The sequence below is a fragment of the Pelobates fuscus genome, chromosome 12, assembly GCF_036172605.1.
Source record: "Pelobates fuscus isolate aPelFus1 chromosome 12, aPelFus1.pri, whole genome shotgun sequence".
Classification (NCBI taxonomy): Eukaryota; Metazoa; Chordata; class Amphibia; order Anura; family Pelobatidae; genus Pelobates; species Pelobates fuscus.
In genome coordinates this window covers 35,950,039-35,975,302 of record NC_086328.1, presented here as the reverse complement: position 1 = coordinate 35,975,302, position 25,264 = coordinate 35,950,039, and the positions used below count along the sequence as shown (strand labels likewise).

Below are 25,264 nucleotides of genomic sequence, written 5' to 3'. Positions count from 1 at the left end.
GAGAGACAGCGAAAACAAGAACTAGCCAGAGTCATGTACACGGTATTAGTCACACAGGCAAAGAAGACAGGCAAGAGTTAAAGACAAACTCAGGAACCAGAATATACATAATGAATCAAAGAAAGCACTAAAGGGTACTGGGAACAGAAACCACAATAGGGCACAGTAGATAGGACCAAGAAAACCCGCAGCTCCAAAACGTGCATATATGGGGGAGCTAGAATGATGTGGAGCAATAGAAGTGAAGTGGGGCTCCCATTGCCCCTTTAAGAACGTGCTCTGTACGCAAACAGCGTTCATACTTCTGACATTCGGAGCCCGTTCGGGAGCAGGAGTGCGTGTCTTGAGCAAAGGAACCCAGACGGCAAGAGGACAAGATAAGTAATGCTACGCCCTAGCAATAACTGTAGTTTCTGGAGACATAACTTGGTGAGTATTTCAGATGCAGGATAAAATAAATGGATTTTATTAGAGAGATATTCTAGTTATAGTCTTGGTATGTCTATGCTGACTGTTAATCTCAGTTTGTTAGACTTTTTATTCTGTGTTAAGCAACAAGTTGATTTTGTTCTGCTTTATTCTAGGGTGTCCAGCTCATTATATTCCCTCGACACTCCTAAGAACAATGCATGTCAGGGCTGCATTTGTTAGAATGCAGCCCTGCAGTATGTAATTAGTATTATTATTATTCTAGGCATGTCTAATTCAAACAGAGAATATGGCAGGCTTACACTGTGTCCTCCTCTCTCCCCATTTTTTTTCTTTCTACTGACCACGAGGTCTTTGCATTCTGTTTTATGCTTCCATAGATATTACTTAACTTGCATGCTTTATTACACTTCTAAGCATAGTAGTTTAATAATGTGTTGCTCAGGCCTTGCTTTTGCCTGCAATAACTGATATCAAGAAGTTATGGAAGCCACGTGGAGTGTTTCTTCCATGTACTCTATCTTACAAAAGTCCTTGAGTTTCCTTCAAAGTAAACGTAGGTGTGAGGACAAATTATGGAGATCCATTTAAGATTTAATTTGGGACAAGATACAAAGTTCTCTTGGTTCCCACTACCAAGAAACTAATACTAAGCTATTTACTCATCGGTACCACACACCACAAGTTATGCATAGAATCTCTCGAAATGTTCTGGTGGTATGTTGGTTGTCCCTATAATTATTCCTTCCTGGCAGGAGGTCTGTGCAGAGATGGAGATGTTTCCTTCAGAACAGAAGTGTTCTTGCTCTATGGCACATCTCTTTTTTTTTTTTTTTAATTCTTTATTTTTGTTCGTGCATAAGGTTAACATGTGAATTTGCACTGCCACAATAGCTGGTGCACTCAATTTTGCAAACACGCTTAGCTACATGGCATTAATAACATTGCACTTTTAGTAGGTATATAAAACAGGATAATTTCTCACGCTTATAAAGATAAGTTAAAGTAGTAGTTTGGTTCACAGATGTGTCGCTTTATAGTCACGTTAAGACTAGCGGTCAAGCTGAGACATTGCAGTACAGAGCATAGTTTTATACTGTTAGCTTTGCGGTGGATTATACCGTGTTACGCCCCGCTATACAGAAAAAGTTTTAAACACAAAGAGCTGACTCATACGGTCAGTAGCACTAGGTTGAGTAATGCCTATTGAGGGATCAAGGGCTTAGAGTCAACCAGTGGAACTGACTGGGCGATTGACAGCTGGAGGCAGGCCTGCTAGATGGTCTGAGGGCACACCCGAGGGCTATGTTAGCTGTGTAATTTGAGTGTCGTACTATACTTGACAGTGGGCCAGCTGGGGTAGGCTACATTCAGCCTGACCGGCGCAAGCATAAATCCTCCCAGCATCTATGGTAGGGACACCTAAGGTCCTGATGAATATTTGATTGGGGGTTAATAGCCTGTCTGGCTTAAGTTGGTAGAGTAGAAGTTGTAATTACACCACATATGGGACACAGTATAGAATCGAATTTTAAAGAAGCAAGGGCTGCATAATATGTAACATTGCTTTCCTGCTAAATAAGATGAATATGTTAGACGAAACAGTGAACCATTAGTATGGTGCCCTGTATGGTCTGAGTCAAGATGCTATCTCAAGCTATGCTGGTCACACATAAAATAAAAGCAAAGGCAAAGCGCTGTACGAAATAATAACAGGTTAAAGTCCAATACTGTGCTCAGTCCTAGCCTGTAAAGTGCAGGTCTCATGACATGAGGTATGGTGAGGGAGTCCATTTATAGCGAGGTGTGCGCCTGGCAGGCTCCGGTCGTGTGCAGCTGCTCAGCCGTTCCCCTCCGAGTGCCTAGTACAGTCCCAGAAGAGATTGGTATGAGGGGCCCAATGCAGGGGTCACAGTTCAGCCTGGTCTCGAGTGTTGCAGCGTGACGATGGCAGTGGGCTCAGGTATCCCGGGAGCTTGCTGCATGTGTCCTGTGCTAGTTAGCTGTGGCATAGAGAGTTCTTGGGTACTGTTGCCTCTCGTGGTTGGGCTGAAATACCTTATTAGAGTGTCGCCTCTTGCCGAGTCGACCCGCAGGTAGGTTCTTGCGAAGGGGGAGCTGTGTGGGATACTGCTGCGCCACTTTGCCTGTTGTGATGAATGGCCTGTGGCGGATCTGCTTTTGGCGCCATCACGTTTGGCCTCCGCCATCTTGGCTGCTGTGTCTGGGTGTCGGAGCTGGTCGGCCCTGTTGCTGCGCCCTGTATGATGGGGCGTGCGGGAGTGTGGACCGGGATCACCCCCCCAGTCCAGAGGGGGGGGAGCGGGGCCATTCCCGACGGGTCTGGCCTTGGTTAAGCACCGATGGGCAGGATAGTGGGGCAGCGGCCGTCTGCCCCACTCACCGCCGGAGTAGGCCTCGTTTGCGCCAGTGAGGATTCTTCCTCCAGGGGACTGAAACCAGTCAGACCAGCCTCACCCTGGGTCTGGTGCTCTCCACCCGATGGGGTCCACCTCAGCTGGTCGTTTTTTCCTGCTTAAAGTCCGGTTTCCAGGCTTATTTCTTTCAAGGTTTCAGGAGCTGGTCATACATGCGACCATCTTGCTTGGCGGCCTGGCCCCGCCCCCCAGCACATCTCTTTTAATTTCACGGTATAAACATTTTATTTTTTATTTTTTTTAATGCAGCTAAATCCTTTCTGGAAAACAGAGGAGAAGCCTACTCTCCTGCATGTGATGGGCAAGGTAGGGATATCAGATTAGAAAATTAGGTCTGATGTTCTGCTTTGAATGAGATATAGTTACACAGTAATATAGATTGAGAAAAATACTCCGATCTGTCAAAGTTAACCTTTTAAACCTTTATCTTTCTGCCATTAATCCCGAAGAGGCCACACAAACCTATCTGAAGTGATTTCCAATCAAGCCACAACAAGGGAAAAAAACCTTCTTGACTCCAAAGTGGCAATCAGCCTTTTCCTTGGATGAACAAGCTGCCAATTACATATTAGCTATTATAGCACTGAATATCCTGCTACTTCAGAAAAAAAGCATCCAGATCTTTTTCAAAGGCGGTTACTAAACCTGATATAACAATCTCAAATAAGCGATTGTCTGCTTGTGCGGTTAAAGACACAGCCTGTACAAAAACATCACATACTGGTTTCAAGTAATAGGACAGTGCAGACAGAAGAAATAGATGCCTATTCATGAAACTGCAACACAAGACAATGATTTTAAACTTCTATAAGTCTCCTCAATTAGTCTAGTACAGGGATAGGCAACATTGGTAGCTCTGGGACAAAAAAAAATCTTTTTTTTTTTTTAAAGGAGGAATTATTCTTTTGTTATGAATGGGTTTGGCAGTTGATTTGTGAGGTCTATACATATTGTTTGGTTTGTAATAATAATAATAACTTGTATTTGTATAGCGCCTTTCTACCCAAAGCACGCTCTCAGAATTAACCGAATCGTCAGCTGAATAATAGTAATAGATGTTATTATTACCCAATTGATGGTACTCATTTTATTGACCTTGGAAGGATTTGAACCTATGATCTTGCTTTTTTAACAGGCTTTGTAGTCAGTTACTTTACCAACTGAGCTACCTTACCAGTACTGTGGAATGTTTGTTGTGTTGTCTGAGTGTATATATGTGTGAAGTATTGTGTGTGTGTGTGCGTGCGTAAGAGTTTGCTCCTAAGATTTTGTTTTGTGTGTGAATTGAATGTGGTCTGTTTGTAGTATAGTGTGGATGTGGCTGAAGCTGTTTGTAGTATTGTCTGTGTGAGCTGCCTGTTATCTTGTTTGTGTGCCCTTTGTGTGATATTACGTGTATGGGGCTTTCTGTGGTATTATGCATTATGTGGTATTATGCATGTGTATATGGACTAATGGATAAAAGGATAGGATTTATAGACTTTAACATGGGATCATGTTTATCTTTTACGGTTGTTAAAGATTCTCCATTTGGATTTCTGTACCCGTAACAGCTAGGATAATAATTTCAACTACAGTGTTTTGTTACAAATTGCTTTGTGTTGCTTTCTCATATCAGCTGCATGCTTTTATACTTTTAGTGTTTATTTTAAAAAATCTTTTCTTTTTAACATATATTGGTATTCTCATCACAACTTCCATTTATTAGAGTTTTACAATAAATGTTAGTTTTTTTTATTGTGCTGTTTAATTTCTTGTTTTTTATTGTACAACAACTTCTCACATTTTGTATTTTTTTGGGGGGGGGTTATATAACTGATTTTTGTTTTTCTTCTTTTTTTCACTCTACCTGGTCCAATGATATTTCCTTCTAATTTACAGTGTTATTGTTTTTTTGTTGTTTTTTTGTGTGGTCTTTTTCAATTTGTGGCTTTACTTGTCTCCTGTTTGTGATTTCATTTCCCTGGTGTCACCCCTGTGTTGTTATAGCCCCTGCCCTGTGTGTTACGAATGTCTGTCTTAGCAACATGGCAGTGTGTATTGATTCTGTGTGTTGGCACTGAGCACTGTCACTGTGCCTGTAGTGTATGCTGCCTCTGTATTGGCAGTGTGTACTTTCTCTACCTATGTGTTGAAAATGTTATCTTTCTAGTGCCCTGTTTTTGTTGAAAATGTGCTCTCCTTATGATGGCAGTGTGTGATGTCTTTGTTTTGTCTGCATGCTCTTTCTATGGTCTCTGTATTGGCAGACTGTGTTTCTCTCTGTTAACGCACACAGAAAGAACACTTTAGATACAGAGTTCTGTCTCTGAGAAGCATGGTGCTTACTCTCTCGCACTGTGTGTTGGTAGGGTGCTCTCACTGTGTGTTGGTAGGGACCGGTGCTCTCACTGTGTGTTGGTAGGGTGCTCTCACTGTGTGTTGGTAGGGTGCTCTCACTGTGTTTTGGTAGGGTGCTCTCACTGTGTTTTGGTAGGGTGCTCCCACTTTGTGTTGGTAGGGTGCTCCCACTTTGTGTTGGTAGGGTGCTCCCACTTTGTGTTGGTAGGGTGCTCCCACTTTGTGTTGGTAGGGTGCTCCCACTTTGTGTTGGTAGGGTGCTCGCACTTTGTGTTGGTAGGGTGCTCCCACTTTGTGTTGGTAGGGTGCTCCCACTTTGTGTTGGTAGGGTGCTCGCACTTTGTGTTGGTAGGGTGCTCGCACTTTGTGTTGGTAGGGTGCTCTCGATATGTGTTGGTAGGGTGCTCTCGATATGTGTTGGTAGGGTACTCTTACTTTGTATTGGGAGGGTGCTCACACTTTGTATTGGGAGGGTGATCACACTTTGTGTTGGGAGAGTCCCCCCCCCTCCCCCCCCCGTCACTGCTGCCCCCAGTCGCTCTATCCACTCCCAGGACTGAGTGTCATGCAGTGCCTGGGAGTGGATAGAGCGAGTTCCCCATTCGGCTCCAGGAAGGAGTGGTTCCGGGACCCCAGTCAAGACACGGCGACTGGGGGCAGGAGTGCTGAAGTTTGTCCCCTGTTCCAGCTAGGAAGTGATCCTGGGCGGAGGTACCTAGCCAGGGTACAGGGAGCTCTGTTACATATGGGGTGGGTAAATCCAAGTTTATGAATAGGAGAAGAGAGTAGGTGAAATGCCACAAGAAAGAACAGAGCGGTACCATCTGGAGCAAAAGCAGGGCCCATCGGTAAGTTAACTCAGAATCCAGACAACAAATTGATAATTAAGTTGTGAGTTCTCCATCTGTGTTTGGTGTCTGGGTCCTCTCTGTGCGTTGGCAGTGTGCTTTTCCCCCCTATGTTGGCAGTGTGTTTCTCTCTGGCTCTATGTTGGCATTGTACGCATTCACATTCCCTCTTGGCTGTGTGCTGTCACTCTGTGGGCAGTGTGCTGTCTCTCTGTTGGCAGTGTGCACTCTCTTTGTGATAGCCTGAGCTCTGTTTGTATTGAAAGAGTTCTCACTCTTGCTTTGTCTTGGCATTGTATGTTCAATTTTGTGCTGGCAGGGTGCACTCTTTGTGTGTGTCGGCAGTGTGTGCTCTCTGTCTTAGTATGTGCTATTTCTCTTTTGTGTGTGTCCTCTTTCTGTGCGTGGCAGTCCAGTCTCTCTCTTAGTTGGGGCCCTCTCCCTCTCTGTTGGCAGTATGTCCTCTCTTTGATTGGTAGTGAATACTCTCACTGTGTTAGCAGTGTGTGCTGGCAGTGTTCTCTCACTGTGTTGGCAGTATGCCCTCTCTTTGATTGGTAGTGAATACTCTCACTGTGTTAGCAGTGTGTGCTGGCAGTGTTCTCTCTCTGTGTAGGCAGTATGCTCTCTCTTTGATGGGTAGTGAATACTCTCACTGTGTTAGCAGTGTGTGCTGGCAGTGTTCTCTCTCTGTGTAGGCAGTATGCCCTCTCTTTGATTGGTAGTGAATACTTTCACTGTGTTAGCAGTGTGTGCTGGCAGTGTTCGCTCTGTTGGCAGTATGTCCTCTCTTTGATTGGTAGTGAATACTCTCACTGTGTTAGCAGTGTGTGGTGGCAGTGTCCTCTCTCTGTGTAAGCAGTATGCCCTCTCTTTGATTGGTAGTGAATACTCTCACTGTGTGAGCAGTGTGTGCTGGCAGTGTTCTCTCTCTGTTGGCAGTACGTCCTCTCTTTGATTGGTAGTGAATAATCTCACTGTTTTAGCAGTGTGTGCTGGCAGTGTTCTCTCTCTGTGTATGCAGTATGCCCTCTCTTTGATTGGTAATGAATACTCTCACTGTGTGAGCAGTGTGTGCTGGCAGTGTTCTCTCTCTGTGTAGGCAGTATGCCCTCTCTTTGATTGGTAGTGAATACTCTCACTGTGTTAGCAGTGTTCTCTCTCTGTGTAGGCAGTATGCCCTCTCTTTGATTGGTAGTGAATAGTCTCACTGTCTTGGCAGTGTGTGCTGGCAGTGTTCTCTCTCTGTGTAGCCAGTATGCCCTCTCTTTGATTGGTAGTGAATACTCTCACCATCTTCTCAGTGGGTGCTGGCAGTGTTCTCTCTCTGTGTAGGCAGTATGCCATCTCTTTAGTTGGTAGTGAATACTCTCAATGTGTTAGCAGTGTGTGCTGGCAGTGTTCTCTCTCTGTGTAGGCAGTATGCCCTCTCCTTAATTTGTATCTTGGCAGTGTGTGCTAGCAGTGTTCTCTCTCTCTGTGTAGGCAGTATGCCATCTCTTTGATTGGTAGTGAATAGTCTCACTGTTTTGGCAGTGTGTGCTGGCAGTGTTCTCTCTCTGTGTAGGCAGTGCGTGCGTGCACTCCCTTTGTTGGCAGCGTGTGCTCTCACTGTATTTGGTAGTGAATACTCTCACTGTGTTAGCAGTGTGTGCTGGCAGTGTTCTCTCTCTGTGTAGGCAGTATGCCCTCTCTTTGATTGGTAGTGAATACTCTCACTGTGCTAGCAGTGTTCTCTCTCTGTGTAGACAGTATGCCCTCTCTCTCTTTGATTGGTAGTGAATACACTCACTGTGTTTGCAGTGTGTGCTGGCAACGTTCTCTCTCTGTGTAGGCAGTATGCCCTCTCTTTGATTGGTAGTGAATACTCTTACTGTGTTAGCAGTGTGTGCTGGCAATGTTCTCTCTCTGTGTAGGCAGTATCTTTGATTGGTAGTGAATACTCTTACTGTGTTAGCAGTGTGTGCTGGCAATGTTCTCTCTCTGTGTAGGCAGTATCTTTGATTGGTAGTGAATACTCTCACTGTGTTAGCAGTGTTTGCTGGCAATGTTCTCTCTCTGTGTAGGCAGTATGCCCTCTCTTTGATTGGTAGTGAATACTCTCACTATCTTGGCAGTGTTTGCTGGCAGTGTTCACTCTGTGTAGGCAGTATGCCCTCTCTTTAGTTGGTAGTGAATAGTCTCGCTGTCTTGGCAGTGTGTGCTGGCAGTGTTCTCTCTCTGTGTATGCAGTAGGCCCTCTCTTTGATTGGTAGTGAATACTCTCACTGTGTGAGCAGTGTGTGCTGGCAGTGTTCTCTCTCTGTGTTGGCAGTATGCCATCTCTTTAGTTGGTAGTGAATACTCTCACTATCTTGGCAGTGTGTGCTGGCAGTGTTCTCTCTCTGTGTAGGCAGTATGCCCTCTCTTTGGTTGGTAGTGAATAGTCTCACTGTCTTGGCAGTGTGTGCTGGCAGTAGTATCTCTCTTTGTTGGCAGCGTGTGCTCTCACTGTGTTTGGTAGTGAATACTCTCACTATCTTAGCAGTGTTTGCTGGCAGTGTTCTCTCTCTGTGTAGGCAGCGTGTGCATACTGTCTCTTTGTGTTGGCAGCAATCTCTCTTCCATTGCATTAACAGTGTACTTTGTGCTGGCATGATGCCCTCTCCCTCAGTTGGCAGAGCTCTGGATTGCTAGTAGTGTTTGCTTTCTTTTGGCAAAGTACTTTTTCCTGCTCTGTTGGCATGGTGCATTATTTCTTGGGAGGGCAATTTCGCCATCTATCTTTACAGAATACTCCCTGACGTGTTTGAACAAGTGAGCACTTTTACTGCTAGAGTTAGCACCAATATAATGTGACCATTGGAAACATAGCAAATTCAACACCTTAAAAGGTCCTGGCCTGAACTTAAAGTAACACTATAGTCACCTAAATGACTTTTGCTAAATAAAGCAGTTTTAGTGTAAAGATCATTCCCCTGCAATTTCACTGCTCAATTCACTGTCATTTAGGAATTAAATCACTTTGTTTCTGTTTATGCAGCCCTAGCCACACCTCCCCTGGCTATGATTGACAGAGCCTGCATGAAAAAAAAAACTGGTTTCACTTTCAAACAGATGTAATTTACCTTAAATAATTGTATCTCAATCTCTAAATTGAACTTTAATCACTTCCATAAGGCTCTTGCAGGGTCTAGCATGATATTAACATAGCAGGGGGTAAGAAAATCTTAATTAAACAGAACTTGCAAGAAAGAAAGCCTAAATAGGGCTCTCTTTACAGGAAGTGTTTATGGAAGGCTGTTCAAGTCACATGCAGGGAGGTGTGACTAGGGTTCATAAACAAAGGCATTTAACTCCTAAATGGCAGAGGATTAAGCAGTGAGGCTGCAGGGGCATGTTCTATACACCAAAACTGCTTCATTAAGCTAAAGTTGTTCAGGTGACTATAGTGTCCCTTTTTAAAAACACTTTTCTAATAATTAACCAATACGCCAAAATAATGTTCAAATGTTATTTCACAAGCAGTAAATGTTATTGACCACCTCGGGGCGGAGCCTGACTACACAAGGGAGCAGTCGCCATATTCCCTAGCTCCGGGAAAAATCGAGTTAAATCCCGCAAATATCACGACCATCGAACCCATACTCACCACAAAAGTGCCAGATAACAACTCAGGGCACCGCACGGAACCCGCCGATGCCGTTCTTTCATACCGCAACACGAAAGATCCGCAGCCGCGGCCCTAAGGCCTACCACGCGGGAAGCAGCCCACTCGAGCTGGCCTGGGCCCCAGGAGTGTGGAGCACTCTCGGCACACACGACCCGACCCAGAACGCACCCCCGGCGGAGGAAATGGGGAGAAAGTCCCAGAAACAGCCACCCTCCACCTCACAGACTCACCGGGACATTAGCCTGCTGCTAAAAAAACACCAACCCCGGCCTTGACACAGACCCCACAGGCAGAGGAAGAGGACCAAACCCCAGCACATACCGGGGATACTACCCCACAAAGAGCGGAAGAAATGGCTCCTGCAACAAAGCGGGACATCCAGGACATGCTGGCTAACCTCCAACGAAACCTCCGACAAATGTGGGAAGATGACCTGGCAGCACTCAAAACAGAGGTACAAACACTGACAGCCCGCACCCAATCGACTGAGACAGATGTCTGTGCCATGAAACAAGACCTGAACGCACTACACGATCAGGTACAACAGATGCAAGTTACACAAACCAACATCTTAAACCAAGTTAACATACTAGACGATAGGGGCAGAAGAAAAAACATAATTCTCAGAGGCAGTACCTTTGGAGGAACTACCACACTATGTTAGAAGATTGGTGTCATCCCTACTCCCAACACGTCAAGCAAAACATTTTACCTTTGACGGAGTCTATAGGATCACTAAATCTCTGCAAGCCCCCAACACAGCACCACGCGATGTCATCCTGTGGTGTCACTCTCTGTCAGACAAAATGGGCCTAATAACTGCCTTCAGGGGACAGACGCCATATCAATTCGAAACCAGCACCATCTCCTCCTTTCAGGACTTAAGTAGATCCACCCTGATATGGCGCAAGGAAATGCAACCCATCACTAAACTCCTCCAAAAAGCAGGACTACCGTATCGGTGGTCAACCCCTAGATCTCTGCTGGTCACGAAGGAGGGGAAGACATACAAGGCAACCGACCCGGGGCACGGCCCTGCCTTCATGACAGCGTTGGGCCTCACCCCGCAAGGGTTACCCATTCCAGAAGCATCTAACACTCACCAGAGAGACCCCGAGGACTCCCCCTCTCCCACGCGTAGTGGAGGACGAGTTCCAGAAACCTGAACTCACCCCAAAAAAAACAGACACACTGACTATAACCTTGTTGATCTAATTTTTGTTTCTCATTTTCTTTATTATTTCAGTTTATTTTTATTTTTATTGTTAATCACCATTCAATGTACGTGATAATGGCGCAATGCTTCTTTCCCCGCGCAATCTCTGCTCCTGAGACGCCACCCACACTCTCCTCCCTAATTCCAAACAATATGGCGGCGGCCCCCCCCCCCCATGCCCTGGGGTTAAAGGGCATAGCTGAATGGAGCACAACGCCCCACGCCTGTACCTCAGTGTACAGGGAACGGATCATCATAGCGCCCGGACACAATAGGCGCACCCCACTCACTAGACAGACGGCCACGCTCCGAGTTACACCCGCCCTCACATAGACGACACCCTACTAGCTAGGCCAAAGACCTACCTACGCAGACCCAACACACTCAGGAATGGGCCCACTAGACAACTGTGCTAGTGTACCACTAGCCGCGCATACTCTGCTTCCACGCGCCCGAATTCCCATCTGCAACCCAGCAGCCCTGAGACTGAGACCACCCGACACTAAAGGGGAAACCATGCATCCACAGGCAGGCTACACAATATTTCAGGTCCCCGAGATCAATAACGCCATGTTGCGAGACAGCTTATAAACATCTAGACCAACCTAGACGACTACACATGGCTAAACCACCCCAGCACAACCCCCAGCCTAGCTAGTCCTAACACCAAAGTAGGCAAATCGCTATAACCTAACAGTCCACTATATTAAAAATGTGCATTGCATGTCTAAGCCAATTTATTGTATTGACAAACTCAGAATACAAAGGTAACTCATTGCCGTTGCGGCAAATTGAGAAATGTCTGTACTATTCATATTGCACTTAAAATAAAGAATTAAAAAAAAATAAAAATTTTATTGACCACCTCAAACACTTTCCTTGATGATTTGTCCAGATAAAATTAACTAAGGAACCCTGGGTAATGAGTTTGACCCATTAAGGTGAAACTCCCTCGATGTTTAATTATTATGCTTAAAAATGTGAAATAAAAATATATTTACACAAAAAAGTAAAGGGCAAATAAGCGCTATAACCAAAATATAATAAAGAAAATCTATACCATAGCAATTACCGGTGCACCTCACCTGAAATATCTTTATTGATCAGTTACCAGTGCCATATTGTAATTTACCCTTCTACTAGTGAATACTATTGTCACATTATATCATTATTGCAAGCTAACATTGGATCAACATTCCCCTTACTGTTTTTCCTTCTGTTTGATATCCTAAACAATTTTTTTTTGGGGGGGGGGATAAAAAAATTGGAATATGCATTTTTTCCAGTTGAACTGAAAACTCATTGTAAATTGTAAGGTTACAAAAAAATCTATTCATAATAATACGAATGGAGAACAATCTTGCTTGAAATCTGTTAAAGAGAAAAAGACATACTCATTTTTTGCACTTATATTTTATGAAATCCCCTGAAATTACACTTTGAAATGTCTCTCTGATAGAAACAATTTACAGTATAAATGGAGACCAAAAAAATACTTGGGATATTCACATTTTAGGAAATGAAGGGTCCTAATTTTTTTATCAGGCAATGGTTGGAAGGAAGCTACAAGAATATTATGTTTGTCTGAGACTTTGCTGGTCAGTGGCATCGGCATGGATTGGTGATGGATCCATATTAATGGGTACTAGCAGCTGTACGACTAGTGTAGTTGGGATTGTAAGTGCAATTACTTCGTAAGGGCTAAATATATTGACTACCATCTTCACAATCTGGCCATACAAGGCCTTATACGAGCATGGTATGTATGTTCTGTTTTTTTGGTGGTGGCAGTTGTTGAGTGGAATGTTCCATTTTAGAATGTAATTCTTACTTAAAGAACTGAATGCTATGACACAGACCTTCATTGGTCCTTAAAGTGACAATGTCATTTCTTAAGTCTTCACATGGCTACATGTCGGCTTTCAAGGGTAGCGTCAATATACCTGCAAGGAGACGCTTCAATATTGAGATCCGCAGAAGATCCTACAAAACCCAGGAATTGTACGTTGAAGATTTTGCACATTTGACATGAGTTTCCATAGACAGATGGAATGCCAAATATTTTCAAATATCAGGTCGCACACCAGACAGAGTAGAGTCTAACTTTGCTGTATATCTTCTGATATACAGTTAGTATACGCAGTTATTCATGATTCTATTTTTATGAAACAACTCAGAAGTGCCACTATTAGGTATTGAATCCTACCACTCCAAACAAAGTTTAGATGCTCATTCAGTTCCAATAGTTATGCATTAAAAGGTATCTAATGACTTTTCCTTGGTCCTCTATTTATTGTGAGGAATTTATTTAAACCACAGTTTCTGACCCTATGTGCTCTGAACACTGGGTAGGATATAACCACATTTTTGCCCCTGATGTTGTGAAGTTTACAGAGAGTAAATGCAGCAGTTCGGCAGCATCACTCTGTGCACAGTAAGCTTGGCACACGGCAAGCTCCCATTACTCACTGATTGTTAAGACAGTGAGAAATACACGTGGATGCCTAAAAATCCAGGGAAGATCAGCCGAAAATAAAGTACTGGTATTCCCTAAAAATTCAGGATAAGTCTGCAAAGTTCATAAATTACACAGCATGTGTCTGGAATGGCATGGTTTCAACCTAAAAACATTAGGACGTACGAATAAAAAAATGACCGGGATGTCATTAATCCCTAGGATGCTGTCAGGGTACCTGTGGTCTCTACCTCCGAAAGAGGTAGAGACTTAGCTGTTCCTCCATGCAGAAGGTCTGATGGCTCCCTTCCCCGCGGTCTATCCGGTCATGCTAGGCCGGCCGCGAGGGAGTGACTGCCTTTTACAGCATCTAGGCAGGAAGTAGTCATCAGGACACTCCCCCGGAACGACCTGTCAGTCAATTGCTGCAGGACCAATCAGGACGCCTCGGAGGCGTGGTTACTGCTCTGAACAGGGTATTTAACAGAGCTTCTTTCATTAGCTCATTGCCCTGTCGTGGTTCTAGCTTGTTCTAGTCACTCAGTGCTTGTGTATTCTATTATCCCTTTTGGTTTTGACCCGGCTTGTTTACCTTACTCTGCTTATCTCTGTTACCCTTGATTCGGCTTGTCTCTCGCTTACCTGTCTTCTGTTACCCTCGACCTCGGCTTGTCTTTGACCATTCTATACTGTACTACTTACGTTAGTCCGGCCATTCTAAGGTCCGGTATACGTATCTGGCTACTGTTTGTACTCTGCGTGTTGGATCCCTGTCCCGATCCTGACAGATGCTGAATGAGTACCACAGAGCAGCAGTTCCTAACATTTTTAGGACCAAGTTATGCTTCAATGAGTGAAGTCTTTCTTTTTGCCTTCATCAATAGTTGATAAATACCTCAGTTACTTTTATAGAGAGATACAAATACTGGTACCCAAATTGGCCTTTTCGTTTTCGTTAATTGCCAGATGGGAATCCCAGGCTGACACTTATTTTAAAAAACAAATTTTAGGGACCGAAATCAACATATTACAGCTCTGTTCAATGCATTTGAGGACCATTTTAGGTAGCTTGAGGAGACACAGGACTACGGCACGCACAAGATAAAAACCACCGTGACAGGCCACGAGGACCTGTACTTCTCCTATGTAGACACGTAGATCACCTGTGGATATGGGTTTATCTAGGAACAGGACATGGTGTCTGTCCATCTATTTAATAATCTCTCACATTCTGGTAGGATGTCCTGTCTAGTAGTAAGCTGAGCAATGCTTGCAAGGAGGGAAGGTATTCACCAATGCTGGCTTCATACAGACATGCTGCACACATGGCCCTAGAGCACAGGGTCTCCTGCCAGTACAATATGTTAGACAGGGCCGGATTAACATAGGGGCTGATGGAGCTGCAGCTCCAGGCCCATGCTCGTGAAATAGGCCAATTGATAATTTTTTTTTTAATCTTTTTTACTACTCTGCACATGCTCTTGCTTAAGTATGGAAACTTCAGAGAAATCTAGGGGAACAAAACTTGTGTGGACTGGCTGACAATGAAATGAGTTAAGATAAAACTGACTTTGTGCACTATGCAAATGCTCTTGCTGCTTCAGTCTCTCTAACACTTTGGCATGTTCCCTTTTTTCTACACTCACTACATACACCCATTCTCTGTCCCAGACTGTATAACAGGAGCTTCTGCATGCTAGTAAGAAGGTAAGGAGAGGAGTGGACATGTGAGTGCTAAGGGACAGTCCTTAGAAAGCGTAAAGCGAGCGCATCATTAGATGTATTTATGCCAAGCTCAGGGTGCGGTCTGCATAGTATGCCCTTAGTTGGCCAGCCTGCATGATTAGCAGGCAATCAGACAAACAATCACGCAAGGCTGACCTAATTGTTCGGACAGGCACACCCCGTCTACGGGCAAGTTTATTGTATGTGTAGAAACCTTATAAAAGGTTAAATGTGAAAGGGTTTATAAAATACCCCTTCCTGTCTCATTGGAGATTCTTGCCTGATATCCGCAAATTTAATAGCTAGTGTAGGACTTGGCAGGTGAGCTTATATATTCAAATCGCCATTGGAATAAAACTAAAGAGCCTCCATTTTGTTTATATATATATATATGTTCATAGGGATTTGGGCCTTAGCATAGAGTATGTGTTTTCTGATTGCTATATCCTGTGAGTTTCCCTCCAGCACCATCTCCACCAGATACAAGACGCTTGGGAAATATGACTGTTTTAGTATTTTCTGTCGATAAGATTCTGTAAGGAGGCCCATCATAATTCTCAGCACCAGGCCCAATAGTCTGTTAAGCTGGCCCTGATGTAAGTTAGCAGAATGCTATGACTGTAAGTAGCTCTCTTTATCCTGGCTAGCAGTATGTTAGATAGCAGTGTGCTCTCTCACTTTCTGTTAAATCGGTTGGTGCTCTATGGCTGTAAGTAGCTCTCTTTATCCTAGCTAGCTGTATGCTAGCAGTGTGCTCTCTCACTTTCTGTTATATCAGATGGTTCTCTATTTATGGATGTAAGTCACTTTCTTTATCCTAGCTAGCTGTATGCTAACAGTGTGCTCTCTCACTTTCTGTTATATCAGATGGCTCTCTATTTATGGCTGTAAGTCACTCTCTTTATCCTAGCTAGCTGTATGCTAACAGTGTGCTCTCTCGCTTTCTGTTATATCAGATGGCTCTCTATTTATGGCTTTAAGTAGCTCTCTTTATCCTAGCTAGCTGTATGCTAACAGTGTGCTCTCTCACTTTCTGTTATATCAGATGGCTCTCTATTTATGGCTGTAAGTAGCTCTCTTTATCCTAGCTAGCTGTATGCTAGCAATGTGCTCTCTCACTTTCTGTTATATCAGATGGCTCTCTATTTATGGCTGTAAGTCACTCTCTTTATCCTAGCTAGCTGTATGCTAACAGTGTGCTCTCTCACTTTCTGTTCTGTCAAATGGCTCTCTATTTATGGCTGTAAGTCACTCTCTTTATTCTAGCTAGCTGTATGCTAGCAGTGTGCTATCTCACTTTCTGTTATGTCAGATGTCTCTCTATTTATGGCTGTAAGTATGTATCTTTGCTAGCTGTGTATTCGATACAGCAGATTCTAACTTTTTTTTGTAATGGTTTTGCTATGTCTGTAAGTAGCTATTTTTCTGTCTTTGTTATCGGTCTTTATTTGAGTTTTGTTTTCTCTACTTTTCTCAGTGTGTGTAATGCTGTGTTTATGTGAGCTATGCCCTCTCTTTGCAGATGTTGTCGGGTTCAATAGTGATTTGACAATTCAATATCTACCCCATGGTAGAATAATACTGTCTCTGTGTGCTGGAAGTTCTCTCTCTTTCTCTATATTTACGTTGTAGCAGAACAGTCTCTCTGTGTGCTAGCTGAGAGCTCTGTGACTTTCCTTGGTAGCAGTATACTCTCCTTGGGCCGTTGGTGATCTCTCTCTTTGTGGTAGCAGTATAATCTCTGTGCTTTCTGTGATCTCTCTTATTTTCCTTGGTAGCAAAATACTCTGTGTCCAGTCATCTCTCTCTATTTTTATGGTAGTAGTATACACTGTGTGTGTGCTAGCAATGAGCGCTCTCTTTTCATTTCATGGTAGCAGTATACTCTCTCTCTATCTGTGTGCTAGCAGTGATCTATATCTCTTTTCATGGTAGCAGTATACACTATCTCTCTCTCTCTCTCTGTGCTAGCAGTGATCTATCTCTTTTCATGGTAGCAGTATACACACTCTCTCTCTCTCTCTCTGTGTGTGTGCTAGCAGTGATCTGTCTCTTTTCATGGTAGCAGTATACACACACTCTCTCTCTCTCTCTCTGTGTGTGTGCTAGCAGTGATCTCTCTTTTCATGGTAGCAGTATACACACTCTCTCTCTCTCTCTCTCTCTGTGTGTGCTAGCAGTAGGCGTGTGCATGGGAAAAAATTTCAGTTCGGCATTCCGAAATTCGGGATTTTCGCAATTCGGAACTTCGGCACTTCAGCAACTTCAGAACTTCAGCACTTCGACACTTCGGAAATTCGGCAACTTCGGCACGTCGACACTTCGGAATTTCGGAACTTCGGAATTTCGGGACTCCGGCACCTCGGGACTTCTCTTGCAGCCGCTTGGTAGATAACTCCCTAATTCCCACGGTATTAGGGAGCTATCTACCAAAAGGCTGAAAGACCTAAATTGGTCTTTCAGCCAAATTTACTGATACTAAGTAAAAATTACTTAGTATTAGTAAATTATGCCCCTACTCGCTATACCGCGAGTAGGGGCATGTCTATTAAACAGTGAGCAGCCTGTGACTGCTCACTGTTTAAAAAAAAAAAAAAAAAAAAGTACCCCTCAGCCCCCACCCCTGAGCTGCGGGTGGGGGCCCTAACGTAAAATGATGGGGGGGACCTATTGTCCTCCCCCTGGCCCCCACCCCTGAGCGGCGGGTGGGGGCCATAAAGGAGAATAAGTGGGGGGCCTAATGTCCTCCCCCTGGCCCCCACCCCTGAGCGGTGGGTGGGGTCCCTAAACTATAATAAGGGGGGGACACCTAATGGACATAGTTTAGGGCCCCCTGGCCCCCACCCCTGAGCGGGGTGGACCTAATGTCCTCCCTCCTGGCCCCCATCCCTGAGCGGCGGGTGGGGGCCCTAAATTGTAATAAGTGGGGGGACCTAGTGTCCTCCCCCTGGCCCCCACCCCTCAGCGGCGGGTGGGGGCGCTAAATACTAATAAGGGGGGGGGGCCTAAGGTCAACCCCTCTGGCCCCCAGCCCTGAGCGGCGGGTGGGGGCCCTAAAAAAAATGTCCCCCCCAGGTGACTAGGGGTCCCCAAACCCCTAGTCACCCCCTCCCCCCAATAAAAATTATCCCCCTACCTAAAACTAATGAGGGGGGGACCTTTAACTAAGTACCTGTAAAAAAAATTAAAATAAAACTTACCATTCGATGTTTTCTTTCTTCTAAAATCTTCTCTTTTCAGCCCCCAAAAAGGCCAAATAAAAAAACATAATAACCGACGCAATTATAAAAAAAAAAAAACGAGCACAAAAAATAATAATCCACCTTCACCCATGGAGGGCTCCGCGTAGACTGAGCTCTGCAGGGCGGGGAAAGGCTTATAAAGCCTTGCCCCGCCCTGCAATTAGGCTCAGAGCACTCTGGTGGGTTTAAGCCATCCAATCACAGTGCTCTGACAGGTAAATGAAGAGACTGACAGGTAAGTCTCTACATTTACCTGTCACAGCACTCTGATTGGTTGGTTTGAAATCCACCAATCAGAGTGCTCTGTGTCATTTTACACAGCGTGGGAAAGTTCTTTGGAATTTTCCCACGCTGTGTAATTTGACTCATAACTCTCTGATTGGTTACTTAATCCAAATTACACAACCAATCAGAGTGCCGTGACAGGTAAATGTAGAGACTTACGTGTCAGTCTCTTCATTCACCTGTCAGAGTACTCTGATTGGATGGCTTAAACCCACCAATCAGAGTGCTCTGAGCCTAATTGCAGGGCGGGGCAAGGCTTTATAAGCCTTCCCCCGCCCTGCAGAGCTCAGTCTAAGTGGAGCCCTCGCCGGGTGAAGAAGGATTTTTTTTTTTTTTTTTTTATAATTGCGTCAGTTATTATAGTTTTTTGTTTGGCCTTTTTTTGGGCTGAAAAAATAAGATTTTAGAAGAAAGAAAACATCGAATGGTAAGTTTTTTTTTTTTTTTTTACAGGTACTTAGTTAAAGGTCCCCCCCTTTTTAGGGTGAGGGGGGTAGGTAGGGGGATAATTTTTATTGGGGTGGAGGGGGTGACTAGGGGGGGGGGGGATTTTTTTTAGGGCCCCCACCCGCCGCTCAGGGGGGAGGACCTTATTAGTATTTAGGACCCCACCCGCCGCTGAGGGGTGGGGGCCAGGGGGGAGGACACTAGGTCCCCCCCCTCTTATTTCAATTTAGGGCCCCCACCCGCCGCTCAGGGGTGGGGTCCAGGGGGGGGAAGACATTAGGTCCCCCCCCCCTTATTAGTATTTAGGGCCCCCACCCGCCGCTCAGGGGTGGGGGCCAGGGGGGAGGACCTTAGGTCCCCCCTTATTTTACTGTAGGGCCCCCACCCACCGCTCAGGGGTGGGGGCGGGGGGAGGACATTAGGCCCCCCCTTATTAGTATTTAGGGCCCCCACCCACCGCTCAGGGGTGGGGGCCAGGGGGGAGAACCTTAGTTCCCACCCCCTTATTTTACTGTAGGGCCCCCACCCACCGCTCACGGGTGGGGGCCAGGGGGGAGGACATTAGGCCCCCCCCTTATTAGTATTAGGGCCCCCACCCACCGCTCAGGTGTGGGGGCCAGGGGGGAGGACCTTAGGTCCCCCTCCCTTATTTTACTGTAGGGCCCCCACCCCACCCGCTCAGGGGTGGGGGCCGGGGGGAGGACATTAGGTCCCACCCCCCCTTATTAGTATTTAGGGCCCCCCACCCACCGCTCAGGGGGGAGGACATTAGGCCCCCCCCTTATTATAATTTAGGGCCCCCACCCACCGCTCAGGGGTGGGGGCCAGGGAGAGGACATTAGGTCCCCCCCTTAATCTGATTTAAGGCCCCCATCCACTGCTCAGGGGTGGGGGCCGGGGGCTCGGGAGGTGGGAACTTATTTATTTATTTATTTTTAGAGAGAAGGGGCATCATTTACTAATACTAAGTAATCTTTACTTAGTATTAGTAAATTTGTCTGAAAGACCAATTTAGGTCTTTCAGCCTTTTAGTAGATAGCTCCCTAATACCGTGGGAATTAGGGAGTTATCTACTTATTAATTCCTGTCATTACATTGACAGGCTATGTAACTTACATTTTATATGAATGTATGTTACTTGATTGTTGTAAGTGTTGCAAATGCTTACAGCTGAATCCTGGCGATGTTTGTATACTTTTTATTTAAAATTATTTACAATGAGGGGGCGGGGCAGGACCGCCGACGGGATCAGACGCTTCTGTCTGAGCTCCCGCTTTGGAGCCGAGAAAACGGCGCAAACTGGAGGCAAAACCTCCCTAACCACCCACAACAACATCCACCTTGATCCCCAGATCCCGAGGTACGAGGGGATACCCCTCAAGCTGCCTTCAGTAACCCGACTAAGGCCCGAGGCGTGAGGAGCTTGAGCCGGGATGAGACGGCCGCTCTTCCGGGTCTCCGGACCGGGGGGGTCATCCCGGTCTGCACACACACACGCAGAGACTCCTGTCAAGCCACGACACGCGGGGCAGAAAACTGCTACCCTGCTACAGAAAACTATCCCGCGGAATTCCTCAAAATGGCCGCCACACGCCAGCCACATGTGCGCCCCACCGCAGGAGCAACTATCCAGCACATCGGATCAACACAGCAACATGCACTGGGACTTACACGGCGCAGACCAAAGGGCAATACAATCCAACAAAGACCTCCGAGCCAGTGGAGGACGCCACTACTCACCTGGGGCCTATGGTATCTGCCTGAAGTGTGGCTTTAAGGGCTGTGCCTGCAGCCATGTTCTTCCTGTGAGGCGCAACGCAACAAGTCTTCTCCAGACTGCAACGCACCCTTAAACAGCCTGCCAGCACGGAGTATGAACTAAAATCGAATCCACGTAGGTCCATTAAAGCACAGTCCAATCTGCCATTAGGACCTTGCAAGATCCCAACCTAAGGACTGATCCAGTAGCTGTCCGCTACAACTTTACTACCCCTGGAAAAATGGCACCATACAGCTTGACGGAGACACGCCCAGTATTGGGTGCCCGGCGGACATATACAGGCAATACTGGTTGTGTGCACTTGGACTAGAGCACCATCATTGCTCCGGGTGTGTGTAGCACTAATGTTAATTCACTAGCCGTTAAGATTAAGTAACACTCAGTACAACCAGGGGCATGCACTAAGTTTCCATGACAGACTTAGCACTCTCTCCATAGCATCATGCGCATCTCACTCACCTGACGACATACTATAGACACTAGCTTTTAGATTGCCTAGCACATATTACAACCATCACACTCAGCAAGAAATGCAATAATACTCTCCCTCATTAAGCATGATTGATAATTATCCCTACCTCTAGATAAAGCTACGGGCAATATGTACGTTTTTATGATTCTTATATTACTGCAATGCCTTACTATGACCAAGCTTGTTTTCATACAAAAATTGTGCAGCTCATCTTGACCTCATTTGTTTAACGTTGTCATTCAACTTTTGTCTTAAGTCATGAAGTCAATACGACAGCCTGTAACTTTACACTGCACGCAAAAATAAAGAATTAAAAAAAAAAAAATATTTACAATGTAACATTCTTCTTCTTTCACTGGGTAAGTATATTAGTACTTAGGCAATACTGTGCTTCGGCACTTCGACACTTTGACACTTCGGAACTTCGGCAATTCGACACTTCGGAAATTCGGTAATTTCGGAACTTCGGGACCTCGGCAATTCGGCAATTCGGACATTTGGAAGTACCCGAATGTCCGAATTGTCCGAAATTCGTCCGAATACATATTCGGACCGAAACGAATTGCACATGTCTAGCTAGCAGTGATCTCTCTCTTTTCATGGTATCAGTATACTCTCTCTCTCTGTGCTAGCAGTGATCTCTGTCTTTTCATGGTAGCAGTATACTATCTCTCTGTGTGTGCTAGCAGTGATCTCTCTTTTCATGGTAGCAGTATACTCTCTGTGTGTGTGTGTGTGTGCTAGCAGTGATCTCTCTCTTTTCATGGTAGCAGTATACTCTCTGTGTGTGTGTGTGTGTGTGCTAGCAGTGATCTCTCTCTTTTCATGGTAGCAGTATATTCTCTCTCTCTCTGTGCTAGCAGTGATCTCTCTCTTTTCATGGTAGCAGTATACTCTCTGTGTGTGTGTGTGTGTGCTAGCAGTGATCTCTCTCTTTTCATGGTAGCAGTATACACACACACACACACACTCTCTCACTCTCTCTCTCTCTCTCTCTCTGTGTGCTAGCAGTGATCTCTCTCTTTTCATGGTAGCAGTATACTCTCTCTGTGTGTGTGTTTGTTCACGCGTGTGTGTGTGTGTGCTAGCAGTGATCTCTCTTTTCATGGTAGCAGTATACTCTCTCTCTCTGTGTGTGTGTGTGCGTGTGTGTGCTAGCAGTGATCTCTCTTTTCATGGTAGCAGTATACTCTCTCTGTGTGCTAGCAGTGATCTCTCTCTTTTCATGGTAGCACCGCAGTATACTCTCTCCCCCTGTGTGCTAGCAGTGTTTGCTCTCCCTCCCCTCTCTGTCTCTCTCCTAGCAGTGTGTTCTCGCACAGATTCAGTGGGTTGCATATGCTGGCAGTGTTCCGTCTCGCTCTTTGTTGGCAGCGTACCCTGGCCAGTATGTATGAACATCCGTGCTGTTTAAAAAGGCACAGAGCTTTTTAAATATACTTTGATTTCGTACACAATGTATTAAAGCTCTGGGTTGCTTTTTATACCATGTATTGGAAGGCAACATCTCTGCCACAAAATGAATAACTGAATATTTTACAGCAGTATTTACGCATATTAACAATAATCTGATCTGAAGTCATTTTATACATCAGTGTTAGGCATAACTTGGCTAACCTCTCATTCCTGTTTGCAACCAACGCTCTCTTCTGTGTGTACCATTCCAATGTTTTTACGTTTACTGGTGTCCTGGCCGTGTGTGTGACAGAGGGATTTTTTTTTTTTTTTTTTTACTAAACTTCAAATTGTGGGGGCGGAGCCTGACTCTCACAGAGAACGGACGCACATGTGGAGGGCTCCCGAGTCTAAGGCCTAGATTCGGGGTTCATTGCCCGACCGCCCGACCACAGGGACTGCTGAACACGAGACTCGGACCGAGGAGACTGCATGGCACACGGGGACACCCGTCACTGGGCTCTCCGGGGCGAAGCGGACCTAAGCGAGACTGGCGGCCTGTGCGAGCGGGAGCCGAGGAGAGACGGCCGCTCTCCCGGTTCTCTGGCAGACAAGGGGGCACCCACGAACCACCTCTCCCCCCCCCCCCTTTGGACCGGGGGGGATATCCCGGTCCCGGGGGACAACCTGCGAGCCCTGCAACACCTCCACAACTTGCGGGAAAGAAATCGCTCAAGATGGCGACCGCACCAGGCTCTGCAGCGCGAGGTCCGTCGTTGCCGCAACCGGCCTCAGCAGGCCCTAAGACCCGCACACCAGACGCCCTGGTAATCGTTTCCGACACCCTTTGGGCCCAACAACTCAACTGGGCAGAGCAAAAAGTGGAGCAAGGCAAGGCACATCGAGCGGGCAGAGGAAAACGGCCTGAGAGACCCCCCATGGGCCAACAATCATACCGCACTAACCTGCCAACACCACAGAGGCGAAAGCGGCGGAGACGGCACTGGCGGCAGGGATAACAAGCCGAGGATCGGCGTTCTACCCACTGCTACCACGAGACTCCGAACCTCAACGTTCCGCCACCAGCCCCAAACCACAAGGAAAAGCCCACGAGACCTCCTCAAGCTTCGAATCCTCAGTATCCTCAGCATACTTACTACAACAGGACAGTGTGCCCAGTGGACTGTCAGCGGTACCAGCGGTCGAAACGACGGACCTATGGAACTAACACGTTCCAGCAAGTATTTTCTTAACAGTGTCATTAACCAGGTCCCCTGACACTTGCTTTTTCAGACCAGACCTAGCAGTATAGTCTTAAACTAGAGTGTTTCATGTGTAAACTGTCTAATATTTCTGCCTAGCATCTGACACAGCATATTAACCTACTAAGTAGAAACTAAAGTGATGTTTTTATATGTTAGGTTGTCAAACTTTCTAAGCAGTGTATATCATTACTGTTCATATCCTTGACAAAAAAAAAAAATTGTGTGCAAGATCTTAAGTCTACCCCTGTTTAAACTGTGCCTAACATGCTAGAGGAATGCCTTTGGGGTACCTCCTAAGCAACTGTTGTAACTGTGCGCACGTCAAAAATAAAGAATTAAAAAAAAAAAAAAAAAAAAAAACTTCAAATTGTAGCAAATTTTAATCTGAACTGCAAAGTGTAGGCAAACATATAAAAATTGAAAATATTCCTCAACTGAGCTTTTTTTTCAGTGTTTTACCTTTCTGATTTCAATAAACAGACCTCAAAGTGCAGTAGACAGGACCGGATACCAGGAGAGTGTACCCTTATTCCAGTATTGTTCCCTGTAAGTATTGTTCTCTATACCCACAGCCAATTACTGAAACCTTCAGAAATGAAAAAATGTTGCAGTGATGCATTAAACATGTGCTGTCCCCTATCTATGCAATCCCCTATCTGTTTGTTTGTTTTGTTTTTTTCTATTGGCCATTTTTTTCCCCCTTAACTCGTTTCCTGCTTGTCTATTCACCTTTGAGTCCTAAGCCCAAAGTTAAAGAACACCCACAGCCTGGTCTTGACGCTGATCACGTAGGCCCAGACAGTCTCTTGCACTATGACCTTGCACAACTTCTAACCTTGCCCCGGTCTAGGTCTCTCTGTTTTGCTGCCAGCATTTTCCCGTCTTTCTAGCCCTGTTTTAAAGCTGGAACAATGAATTTGGCTCATCTACTTGTTGATGAACTAGAGTTCCCATAATTATTTTCCAGCCCGCTTTGCCTAGCTATTGGGAGTGAACGTTCTTAAATACTCGGATATGCCAAATCATTTATATCCAGGAAAGAGTTTTAGCCTGTGGGAAATCACATTGAGCCATTTGAGGTTAGGAGAATAATTTTATTTTCCTCTATTCAATAAATAAAAGGTCTGCTGGTTCACACAGAATGTTTGTTTTGATTCCTCTAGATCGATAATGTACAAATCCGGCTAAGATTGGACTTGGGTTTATGTGTTTGCTCAACAGTGTTACTGCTTCAGTAATGGAGTTTTCCTTTCGCCACTGCTAAAATATATTGAT

At 45.4% G+C, this 25,264-nt stretch overlaps 1 long non-coding RNA gene across 2 annotated transcripts in view; it reads left to right on the top strand.

The window, feature by feature from the left end:
• The window catches only part of LOC134578805 (uncharacterized), a 115,337-nt gene extending 90,801 nt beyond the window's left edge, over window positions 1-24,536 (top strand). The window contains exon 3 of one of the 2 annotated variants that reach the window (XR_010086133.1): window positions 24,470-24,536. This is a non-coding gene — a long non-coding RNA (uncharacterized LOC134578805). The remainder of the gene's footprint in view (window positions 1-24,469) is intronic. The other variant, XR_010086134.1, reaches the window with a different exon arrangement.
• Window positions 24,537-25,264: the final 728 nt, after the last annotated feature.